Source organism: Pectinophora gossypiella, chromosome Z (genome assembly GCF_024362695.1).
Source record: "Pectinophora gossypiella chromosome Z, ilPecGoss1.1, whole genome shotgun sequence".
NCBI lineage: Eukaryota > Metazoa > Arthropoda > Insecta > Lepidoptera > Gelechiidae > Pectinophora > Pectinophora gossypiella.
Window position 1 is genome coordinate 17,962,508 of NC_065433.1, and position 12,293 is coordinate 17,974,800.

The following is a 12,293-nucleotide window of genomic DNA, read 5'->3' on the forward strand; positions in this document are numbered from 1 at the left end:
ATTAATCTTCAGCCATAGGTGATGGTCGTTTACGGTTTACAATCAAAACAAATGTGGTTGCGTAAACGGTCATCAATCGTGTAATTGAATATTTACTAGTATTCTTCGCGGTAACGGTGGTTCTGAGCGGTAGCTGCTAAATGTTGCGAGGCATGTTCGGTAAGTTACGACCCTGCCTCAGTACGTCATTTTGATAGAATAAAAAAAATGCCATTTGATTTGTCACTTGACATTTTAAAACCACTTCTAACGAGGCCGTGTGCTTCAATAGCAATATGCATCCAATTTGTATGAAAATTACTATAATTTCACTGAGTCCAAATAAGTCTTATTGATCGGCTGATAAACGAGATAGTTTCACAGATAACGAGCGGAAATCGTGGTTGGATTACGTGTACACTACACAACAGAGCCGGATCTAGGATTCGCGCGGGATTCATGACATCAATGTAGTTCTAATTTAGACATGTAATACTTTAATTAGAATATGAATTGGGTAGTTTCCTAGGTCAAAAATATTATCTATGACTTTCTGATTACTAAATAAAGGCAGTTGCAAAGTTGACAAATAACTTTTTTTTCTAACTTATTAATGAATTTAAATAAAGAATAATATAATATTATATTTTTCTTTATGCAACTGCCTTTATTTAGTAATCAGAAAGTCACAAAACATATTCTAATTAAAAATAAGTGCCACACTTTGTAACATTTTTTTATCACGTCACAGGTTGCTTTTTCATACAAATTCCACAGTAATTTTGTGTTTTAACGTTTAGCATAAAGTGCTGATTTAGCTAGTTGGAAACTACTCTATTATTGGGCATGGATTGTTAATCGTATTTATTTAAGCTCTTAGAGTATAATATAATTTTAATCGGTGCCATAGAGAACCAGAACGTAGCCCAGAGTTTCTAAGGCGGGCTCTGGCAGCAACGAATGGACAAAATGATGAGATACAGTGATAGAGCTGTTTTATTACGGGTTAGGGACAATGGGGCCGGTAAACTTGGGTGACGGAAGTACTCACACTATCTACTGCAACAGGTGACATGATGACATATTCTCAAGCAAAAATAATAGATTTTGCATTAATCTGTATGAAGTTAATGGGGTTGATTATACAAAATTAACAAAACACTTGTAGGCGCGAGTACAACGGTTAGGTTTTTTTTTTGACGTGACTTATTGTAGATTTGCAGGAAAAGACACCGGTTAGGTACCTACTTCAAGAGCTTAGCATAAAATTCCATATATTTAGGTTCTCGAGCGACATAATTAGGCTAAAAACGATTGTAAGCGGCTTGAAGTCACGTGACATGTTGCCGGAAATTATCGAAATTCTCAATAAGAGCTGAAATATCAATGTTAACGGCATTTGGTGCCACTAGTCGGCGAATGCATGTTGCTCTTTACCGCCAAGGCCAGCCATCTGTACTAACACGATCACCACGGTACTTATTAGGTACGAACGTCCGCTCACACGGACATTGTTCTACTAATATTTTCCATACTGACCACTCTTCATCATCATCATCACCAGGTAACGTCCCCACTGCTGGGGCACGGGCCTTCCCTATGGATGGATAGGGAGATCGGGCCTTAAACCATCACGCTGGCCCAGTGCGGATGGATGGTTATTAACGACTGCTAATGCAGCCGGGACCAACGGCTTAACGTGCCTTGCGAAGCACGGAGGAGCTCGAGATGAAAACTTTTTTTTGTGGTCACCCATCCTATGACCGGCCTTTGCGAAAGTTGCTTAACTTCAACAACCGCAGACCGAGCGCGTTTACCGCTGCGCCACCGAGCACCTCAACCACTCTTCATATTGATCCCTAATATATAAACAAACAAATAATTTGACTATCCCAAAACGCTTTTTGGGTGCAGTGCTTACCTACCGTAACAGAATCATATTACTAAGCCTACGTTGTCCGTCAGCCTGTCCTACCTATATTGAATCAAGTAAATTAACAGCCAAAGCTTATACGGAACTATGCATCTACTTACTTAGACAACGATATTCCATGAAGTTTACATAGGTACATACGTACATAAACTCACGCCCGAAATAACCAATGGAGTAGGCAGTGTCACAAGTACCTAATGAAAAATAACTTGCAGCAACTTTTGATAAGAAGTCTTACATTTTCATATTAATTTAATTTTAAATGGCATTTATAATTTTTCCACACACATAACATGTTATGATAATTCAAATTCAAAAATATATTTATTCAGTTGGTAACACAGTTACACTTTGAATCGGCAATTTTTACATAACGAACGTCTCATCCGCCTAAAACTACTGCAGCTTCTCACAACCTGTATAGCCGGGGAAAAGAAGCTGCAAGAAAAACCTCGGCACAGGGCCCTAGACGTTCTTTAAAAAAATAAAAATAAACATAAAATATTCGTATACAATTGAGTAATTTAGCTGCCTAATATCAGTTCTCAAATAGTTAATCCCATGCATTCATATCTTCTAAATAATCACTAACTAACCTTTTTTGTAAAGTTTTTGTTTAACTACTATCTTAAAACAGTTGAAAGGCAAATTTTGAATGTCAATGGGAATCTTATTGTAAAAACGTATGATACTATACGATACGATATCGATTCGATACGATAAGATGGATAACTTTAGCTAACTGTATTATTTTGAAGATTACAGAAATATGATGCAAATTCCGAATTATGTAATATAAAAGAAGGATGCACAATAAAGCTATCGCGTCGTAAATTAAAAATTAAGTACATATTCACTCTATAACTCAATCTCTCAACGGCCTCCGTGGTCCAGTGGTTGAGCGTTCGGCTTACGATCCGTAGGCCCCGGGTTCGAATCCCGGTGGGGACATATCGCAAAAATCACTATGTGATCCCTAGTTAGGTTGGGACATATAGGCTGATCACCTGATTGTCCGAAAGTAAGATGATCCGTGCTTCGGAAGGCACGCTAAGTTGTTGGTCCCGGTTACTACGTACTGATGTAAGTATGTAAGTAGTCGTTACATGAGTCATGTCTATGTCAATAACCCTGACACCAGGGTTGATGAAGCTGGTATTCTCCACACGATCCACACGTTAAGAAGAAAAACCCAATCTCAAAAATAAATTTATTCACGTGCTAACATAGTTACAGTTTGAATCGAATTAGCATAGTAAACAAATATACTTAGTATATACTTAAGTACTTTAAAAAAAATATGTTGTGGAACGTCTCATCCACCTAAAACTGTTTAAGTACCGCAGCTTTTTAACCTGTGTAGACAAGGAAAAGTATCTACCTTCAATGAGGAAGCAATAATTATTGTTCATACATATCAAATGTGTAAATGCCTAAGCCATACCTCCTTCTGAAATGAAATTACCAACAAACATCGTGATCATATCTCACTAAAAGATTTTCAGAGTAGGTAACTACATACTTCTAAATCTAAATATATTTTATTCTTATTCTTAAATTGTTGTAATAACAAATTATAAACAGTTTGAGGAATCAATGCATTGCTCAATCCTTCAAGGACAACAAATATTGGATGAGGCTAATCACGCTGACACACGTCTGTCGTCTGTCCGTCCGTCCATTCGACACGCGACTCCCACAACACTTGCGAAATTTTGATGACCAAACATCACTGATTAAAAATTTATAACGGTCCTGTGTATGTAATGAATTTCACACCTTTGTTGATGATGATTGATGTTGATCATTATAAAATAAAAGGTTGACTTTGATATTCAGTAATCGCCACGTAATTAATTATTATGAATTACTCACTTAGAATCTCTGATAAATACTACAATGCGTGGACAGCAGAAGGTCAACTAGAGTCTAACAAATGAACAGTTTATTCGACGTCGTCTTGATTCTTGATGAGTATATAACAACATAAATATAAAGAAGAAATAGTCAAACAGCCCATCTAAAAGACTAGATAATTTCACCAGTTCCAATTGTGGTTGTTTAAACAAACGTTCAGCCGCCAATGTCAGTCAACAACTCGTCGGGAGCACGCAAACAATGACTATTATTATAAAAATAATATTAAAATTGCGTATGATTGTCCTTGATGTGGAAAACCCTGGATTCGTGACTCCTTCGGTCACATCTTCAATAAGAATCGTGCAAATTTTATTATTCGTCTGTGAAAACGTTTTACACGTTATTTTGGTCTTTATTTTACTTGCAAACGCGTACTGAGCCGAGCAAGAATTTGCAAAATGAAAAATGTTAAGTAAAGGGCGTTTTCAGTACATTAATCTTTTTTTTAGTGCATAAAACCCATAGTCTCAGTAATAAGAACCAGTGTCGCTATGTAGTCTGTGTCCCGTCTGCATTACAAAGTTGTGGCGTCGTCGACGACGTAGTTGACAAACGGCAGTAATTACAGGGTGTCGCAAGCAACCGCGGGGAAAAGATTAAATGCCCTACGCAAGCTGCGGTTTTTTTGTTTGGAAAATTGCATAGGAATTTTTATTAAAGGGTGGTTGGTAGCTTAATTTGAAAGCTGAATTAATTTGGGAACTTTAAATATAGTTCGCACCTTGAAAGAACATTCCTTTTGCGTCGCACCGAGTTGCTTTGCGATATAGGTACTTACTTTTGTTTATGATATTAATTACAGAGCGTTAGTATACATACAAATTTCCGTAAACAATTTTGCAAAATGTCGTATCAGCATACCAGGAAGTTTATAAAAATGTTTTTCGTAATTGAACTCTCAAAGAAGCGTAAGATAATTGTATCTACCTTATACCACTTGTCTATTACAGTAAAGTGAACAGTAGGCGTGCAGTTACATAAGCTTCCAAGATGGTACGTGAGATTTGGGCGCGCTTCGCATCAAACTGGGATCACATCCGCAACGAATTCCGTCTGAATTTCTAAACTTCCGTAAGTATACCAAAAGTCGCGAGTTTTTGATCTTCAAACACTATAAATAATAAAATCAAAGGGCAGCTTCCATTAATCGATCGAGTACTTGCGTCCTTTTCAATTCGGATTACGCATCTCTGCTCTCTACAATAAGAAAATTGTTTAAGTAGTAGACAACGCGACGATTATAGTAGCAATGACCGCCGGTAGTGGCCAGTAAAACTTTTTTCCCGACATCCCCGAGTGGGGGACAAACAGTGGGAGCCACCGGGAGTAGAGGTTACAAACTCACACCTACAATTCCGTTTTATCCAAGTCGCACAAACACTTCATACAACAAATGGCAGTCGCTCTGTATACCGTCCGAGTTACAGAGCTTGCAGAGATTGCACGTCCGATTTCGATATCAATCTGTAACATTCGTCATAATTAATGACATGCATTCAACGCGGCTGCGATTCAATAATACAATTAATTGAACATTGATGCCATCTCTGTTCTCTTTCCAGGTCAACATTTAACACGAAGCTACCCACTTCAATACAAGAGGTTTAACTTATGTAATAATTAAAGTTACACTAATGATACAGGCAAAATTGTGTATTCATTTAAATATGCAAGTTATAACCTTACACTAGGTTTCTGTGTAAGTAACTCTCAGTATTCATTCGTGGACTTAAATAATGTATCTATTTACCTATGTGTTTATTTTTTTATATCTATTTATAACGCGCTACGGGCCTTAAATGCTTTATATTTCCATCCTCAGTAGAGTTACGGATATCGTTTTCGTAATTTCACAGGACAGTGCTGTTTATAACGAAGCCGACTTCAAAAGTTAAAAATGTACAATTGTAGTGTCACGAACGTAAATAAAATAAAGCATACCGTAGCGTGCTTCAATAGATAAGTTTATAATAACTGGAGTTAGAAAGAACTGATCCCATTTCGCGCAGCAAAAACATGTTTAAATATTTTGCTCACCACGGAGATGTGGGAACGTGTTAGTGTTGTTATGTTACAGCTTCTTGGTCTACTTTAAGAGCGCAGCGATTAGTACCTACTGTCATTCAATCTATCAATTGTTTGTGCTACGTTGTATGGATGCAATGTTTGGAAATGGTGTTATCGCTCTTCGTTTTAACACAACGAAAAGTAAACAAAGAATTAAAGTATCTAGCCGAGGTTTAAGGAGAAGCAATATTTTTTTTTGTTTTATGCATTAACAAGTCTAGCGTGTGAGTAGTTGAACATGCTAGTGGCCGTATGTGACAATGGTACAACACTACACACGAAAACTATTCACAGAGTGTGACACGGATCCCGTATGATCAGCGAGGTGCACGCGCGTAATCATTGTTATTATGCCATTTTTGTCGTGACGCAACACACGCCCCGCCATCTTGCGGGAAGCTGCGGTTCGCGCGCTTTTTACATGCATTCATAAGGTAGATTCAACCATGAAGCCCAATAGCTTTGTAACAGTTTTAAAAATGAATACATAGGTATATCTTATTATCAATATTTTATTTAGAAAACATGTATTGTCTTGTACAACATTGTATATGTACAATAGCTAAGTTCCTTAAGTACGTATAGGTAAGTAAATATAATATCTTCAGATGAAAGCATTACAATAATTACGACATTATTTCTGCTAATGCAGAAAACATATAGCTATCTAGAGTTTAAATATAAATAAATAGTCATTTAAAAAAATATATATATTAGAACTCAGACTGGAATATTCATATAATTATGTATTATCTGCTTTCGCACACTTCCTTCTTTTGTATTTAAAGCAGAGTAAAACCAAGATTCATAAGCAGTAAATATACCTACTTATAAATTAACATACTAAAATTAAAAATAACCATTGTGTTCTCAGCTTTACCTATAACAAAGCACATGCACGAATGATTGGAATCGTTATACAACGTCATTGGATTATGTTGATCCATCACACTAGGTAATAAGTAATGAGACATTTGTTCTAGATTCGGCTCGGATTCGAGACGTGTTAGTAGGTGCTGCACATCTCTGTAATAAAAAAAAAATATTGTTATACGTGTCAACGTGTGACTTGTGTGAGAAATTTTGCAGAATAAAAACCTAATGTACCTACGCATATAGGTAGATCAACCAATTTGAAATACTTACCTATGTGTATGCTGTGTTTGAAGGTCTTAAAATATCCACAAAATTATGTTCTTCTTTAAGGGTATAACATTTTGTGTCAATGTTTATCTCATTACTAATCAATTACGCTAAGTAATAATTCGCAAAAAAGTGTACAAAAGATAATTCTTTAGTCATAAAAACGTAAAACGCTGACAAACCAAAGGCGGTAGCTTAATGATAGTCATGGGAAAATATTAAGCTTCAATAGAAAAGTGATTGAACGATGTCTTAATTACACGGCTCATTGACTAGACAGACATGAATACATTAGAGTAACTGGTAATTGATTAATTTGTGTAGAAGGCGAAGGCTGACCAGACCATCTATGGGGCTAAACAAAACGAAGATTGTTGTCCGCCTTATAATATTATTATTTTCAATAGATATTCATTTTTGACAAAAGAAGCTATGAAAGAATATTATTTATTATTAGTAATTATTATTGGCAGATATTGCACACAGGATGAATTTTAAGGTATGCCTCCGTAGCTCATTGCAAATACTCCAACCTACGCGTATATAGGCGTGAAAATTACCCAATGCATCACAAAAGACGTCTAATGAACGCATTTTGTTGCGATTGCGTCCAAAATGGCTGTATTAGCCGGCCTATTGTGTATGGTCACACCCAATTTCTCTCATGTGGGTCATAGTGGGCGTCAGTGGGTAACTACCTAATGAGTTCAATGTAAGTACATTATTAGCGTTGTCATTGCCCAATTCTAAAAGGGGTTGTGCGAAATCTTACTCTCATGATTTAAGGAAAAACAAACGTTAAAAACATTTCTGTATTTTTCAACCACATTGTAAACGATTTAAAGTTTTCTTTTCTACGTGGAATAAGAAATGTCCCACATGTGCACCTCACTATTGAGGACTTACCATGTGTGTGAATTACTAGTGTAAGCTCATAGGAGCTCGTAGGTATTTTAATGAGGGCGTCGGTCCATAATTTTTAAGGGTATATTACATTGATTACTTTACCCTTGGGAAACCTATGCCCCTACACACTCCTATGCTCTGGATAATTTCAAGACTTAGGTACTGAGTTGGAAAATTAAATATCATCGGAAAAAAACTTTAAAAAGAGACAGGTAATTTAAATATTCAATAAAAGTTTGTATTAAACGGTTATTATTCTATAATCAAAAACAACTAACTTAAAGTTTCTATGCATAAAATAATCCAGCCAGTATCAATTAGATTGAGGTTACAGGTAGAGTCGTAATAGAATTTCTTTGCTACCTACATGTTAAACTACAATAGACAGATGGTCTCCTTTAGGCCACCGCTTACTGCGGTTGATGTTACCACGTATGAAAGTTTCACAGGCGAGGGGAAAAGGAATACGCATAAAGATTACCCCGCGTAATCAATAATCATTGTGTCGTTGTAATCAATTGGCCACATCGAAAAAAACACTTCCATGCCATTTTGTTAGATGCGTGCAAATGGCAATCTGTGCGCGCGTAATCAAATTCACACGAAGCGACGACCGTATCACAATTAAAGTGAAACAATACAAGATGGTATTGTACGAGTACAGCCGGGTCAGAGGTCCATAAAAACTAATTACCAATGCGCTATACTACAGCGGACGACCAAAACAAGAGGCGCAATTAAATACGTTTTCACCACTCCAGCACGAAAAGGGTTAAACGACCCCTTGAGTAAAAGTCGCTTTTTAATTTTCGGATATTTCCGTTACAAAATGCAGGAGGACATAGCCATACAACCTCATTTGCAGAGTAAACTCGCGGGTCTATGATATTTATTGAAAATTAAAATATTTAAAATAAATACTTATAGCTAGTTCGTAATTAAACTCGGCACTTGCGCATAAGACATAACATATTTGTATAAACAAGTAACTATTATTGCGACTTTCTTGTTAGGTAATTGTGACAATATGTAATTCAGTAGTGCTCGTATTGTTGTAGATATGTCCAGCAAAATCTAAATTCGTAAGTAAACACTATTACACCATAGATGTGGTAATAAATATTTATTTTTAGTGTTTAAATATTCATTAATCTCAAATCCCACACGTCTATGTAAATAATATGCTACTCTTAGTTATTTCGTCAACGTATTGTGATGGATTTACTGCTGTGCATTGAAACTATTCTCTGGCCGCTATCAACGAGCGTATACAAAAGATTGCAAAACATATCGTCTCTTTGTCAGGTTTTATGACGCGTAATTTATTTTCCATAGGTCACACTAACTGCAAATCTTACCAACATATTGCAATAACGATAATTAAATATTGCATTAATAATAATCTATATAGTGATGTGTTAAATAAAAAGCTCCAAATTGTGGTAACTAATCAAGCGTTTATTTACACAACGTACATACACACCTATCATGTAACATTTACAATTTATACACATTTCAAACGAATACGCCAGGCGTTTTCAACCTTTACATTCATCGAAGTTTCACGGCACACCAGCGATGAATAGCCAAGTGCGAATCGGACTGGCGCGTGGAGAGTTCCGTATAGTACACCTATAAATGTGTAACGGACAGCGGCCGAGGATCATTAGTAGAGTACAGACTCTACTAAAGACGCCCTTTAGGTATGAACCCTAAAAAGCAATGTAGCTAAATAAAACTAACGTAATTAGCGAGAGATTCTGGTAAGGCGATTGAAACACAAGTCGAGCGAGTGTTCCACCCGCCCCCAGGACACCCTCCGCTCCGTTACTATGGAAACCTGACAACGACAAGCGCACGCGCTACGCGTCACTGGTTTTTATACCTTTTCTCATTAAAATAGCTATTCGTGATTTCAACGCGTCATTCAATTTACGCCATACTTGAAAATATACAAGCGGCCCTCTGGTTGAAAACCTCTTCTATACGCAAATATTTTATCTATATAGGTACCAAAGAATAGAACAGAGACGGCTATGATTTAAATATTAAAACAGATCGAATAATTAAACTATTAATAATTATGGAATATCATTGGTTAATGTATAATTATAGAATAACAGCCTCTGGGTCCGGGGTTCGATTCCCGCTGGGGACATTGTCGAAATCACTTTGTGAGACTGTCCTTTATTTGGTAAGGACTTTGCAGGCTTGACTCACCTGATCGTCCGAAAAAGTAAGATGATGCTTCGGAGGGCACGTTAAGCCACTGGTCCCGACTAATGGCTGTAAAAACACCTCCACCAACCCTCAGTGGAGCAGCGTGGTGGAGTATGCTCCATAACCCCTCCGGTTGATTGAGGGGAGGTTGTATATAGACTGTTTATGTATAAGTAGAATTTCTTTATTTATTATTGAACACAACATTAGATACGTAGGTACTATAATTTTATATTAAAATTTTCCAAGTATAATATTTCCTTCTTTTATTTCATTATTAAACTGCTACTAAAAACAAATAACAGAAGTACGTCACGGGAAAATCTGGTTAATAAAAGGTTAATCATAATAATACAGATGCCATATCCCAACGGTGGTAATACAGGCTACTTACTAGTAATACTTAGGCTTATAATATTTTATCCTAAAGTGATAATATTTTTTTTCTTAACCTAAAATGTGTATCGTATCTGACGATGCCCGTGATGGCAAGACACCTTGACTACTAAACCAGATCTCCTATCTTTCCCCTGTCGGATCAATGAGAGACTTTTCAGGCTACGTTCCTAAAAAACAATATAGATTGCGCTGTACTTTTTCTGTTTTTATGAATAACAGACATATGCATCTTTAATTTTTGTTTTTGGGTATAAATGATGACACTTTTAGTTACACCGGCACAATTACATCTTCCATTATCATTCTGATCAAAATAAAAATAAGCAATATAGGTAGCAACATAATTCTATACAGAATGTGATCCAAATAATAAATGTTTCTTTCTTTATCAAATCAAATCAAATATACTTTATTGCACACAACATACAAAACAAATTCACACAGATGAAGATAGATACAGTACTACAGTGTATTTATTTTTATATGCACAAGTATTCCCATGCTGCACTATCCCGCTATATTACCTAATATTCAATATCTCCTATACTTAAAGGTTGCCTGGAAGAGATTGCTACTTAGCAATAAGGCCGCCTATTGTACTAATTCTATTTCTCTTTTGTTTTGTATTTTGTTTTTTCCTGTTTGTGCAATAAAGTATTTGTTATGTTATTGTTATGTTATGTACAATCTGGCGGCCTTATTGCTAAGCAGCAATTTCTTCCAGGCAACCAGTGGATAGGAAACATTATTACAATTTGGTGCGGGACAGTGCAACATCTATTATAAAATAATAAATACTATAAATAAAAAACAAATAAAAGTAAAATAAATAAATAAAAATAAAATAGAAATATATAAATATAAATACATACATACAGATACCCATTTATATCAGACGTATATATTATAATTAAAATATCAGGCTAAAATTTTTATACATGGTTCTCATTACATTTTATTTTTGAATAATTATGTAACTGGGTAACGAGAAAATAGGCAATCATCACGTTAAATCACGATATCGCCATCTATATTATTTTTGGGGAGCGTAGCCTGGAAACTTCCTCATTTAAAATACGAACTTTCTAAAATCTAGGCGTTTCTGTACCAACCTGTTAATTAGGTTGTTAATTACATGAAATTAGCATTTTTTAAATATTGCTTTTCTTTTATTAAAAAAGACACATTCATGGCCGAAACAACATATTATGATAAATAATAGTATCAATTATTATTATTTCTACATTTGTAAATGCACTCGTTACTGATCAGCATGGATATATGAGCTATAATGGGACTGAAATCGTTTCTTGACTGGAAAGTGGTTGCAGTCGGACAGTCCGACTGCGCACTAAACAGTCTAGAAGACGCTGGAACGACGTCCTTGGAAAATGCCTAATTGTTCGGTATTTTGCTATGAAAAAAGATCAGTCATATCAAATTTACGAAAAGGCAGCCTAAACACATAATCATGTTATTCATTTTCTCTAAAAAAATTACTGTTTCCTGTTTTAAATTTTTTTCAGTAGACAATGGCTTAAATAATGGCTAAGATCATAAGACTATGCAGCCTAGTCCCGATAATTCTGATTGGTCAAAGACAAAGGAGTATACAGCAATGGCTCTAGTGATTATAATCATGTCAAACTGATACGATATTAAGTTAGTTTGTTAAATTACAATGATTAAAGCATAAAATTGCAACATATTGATTATAATGAGCACC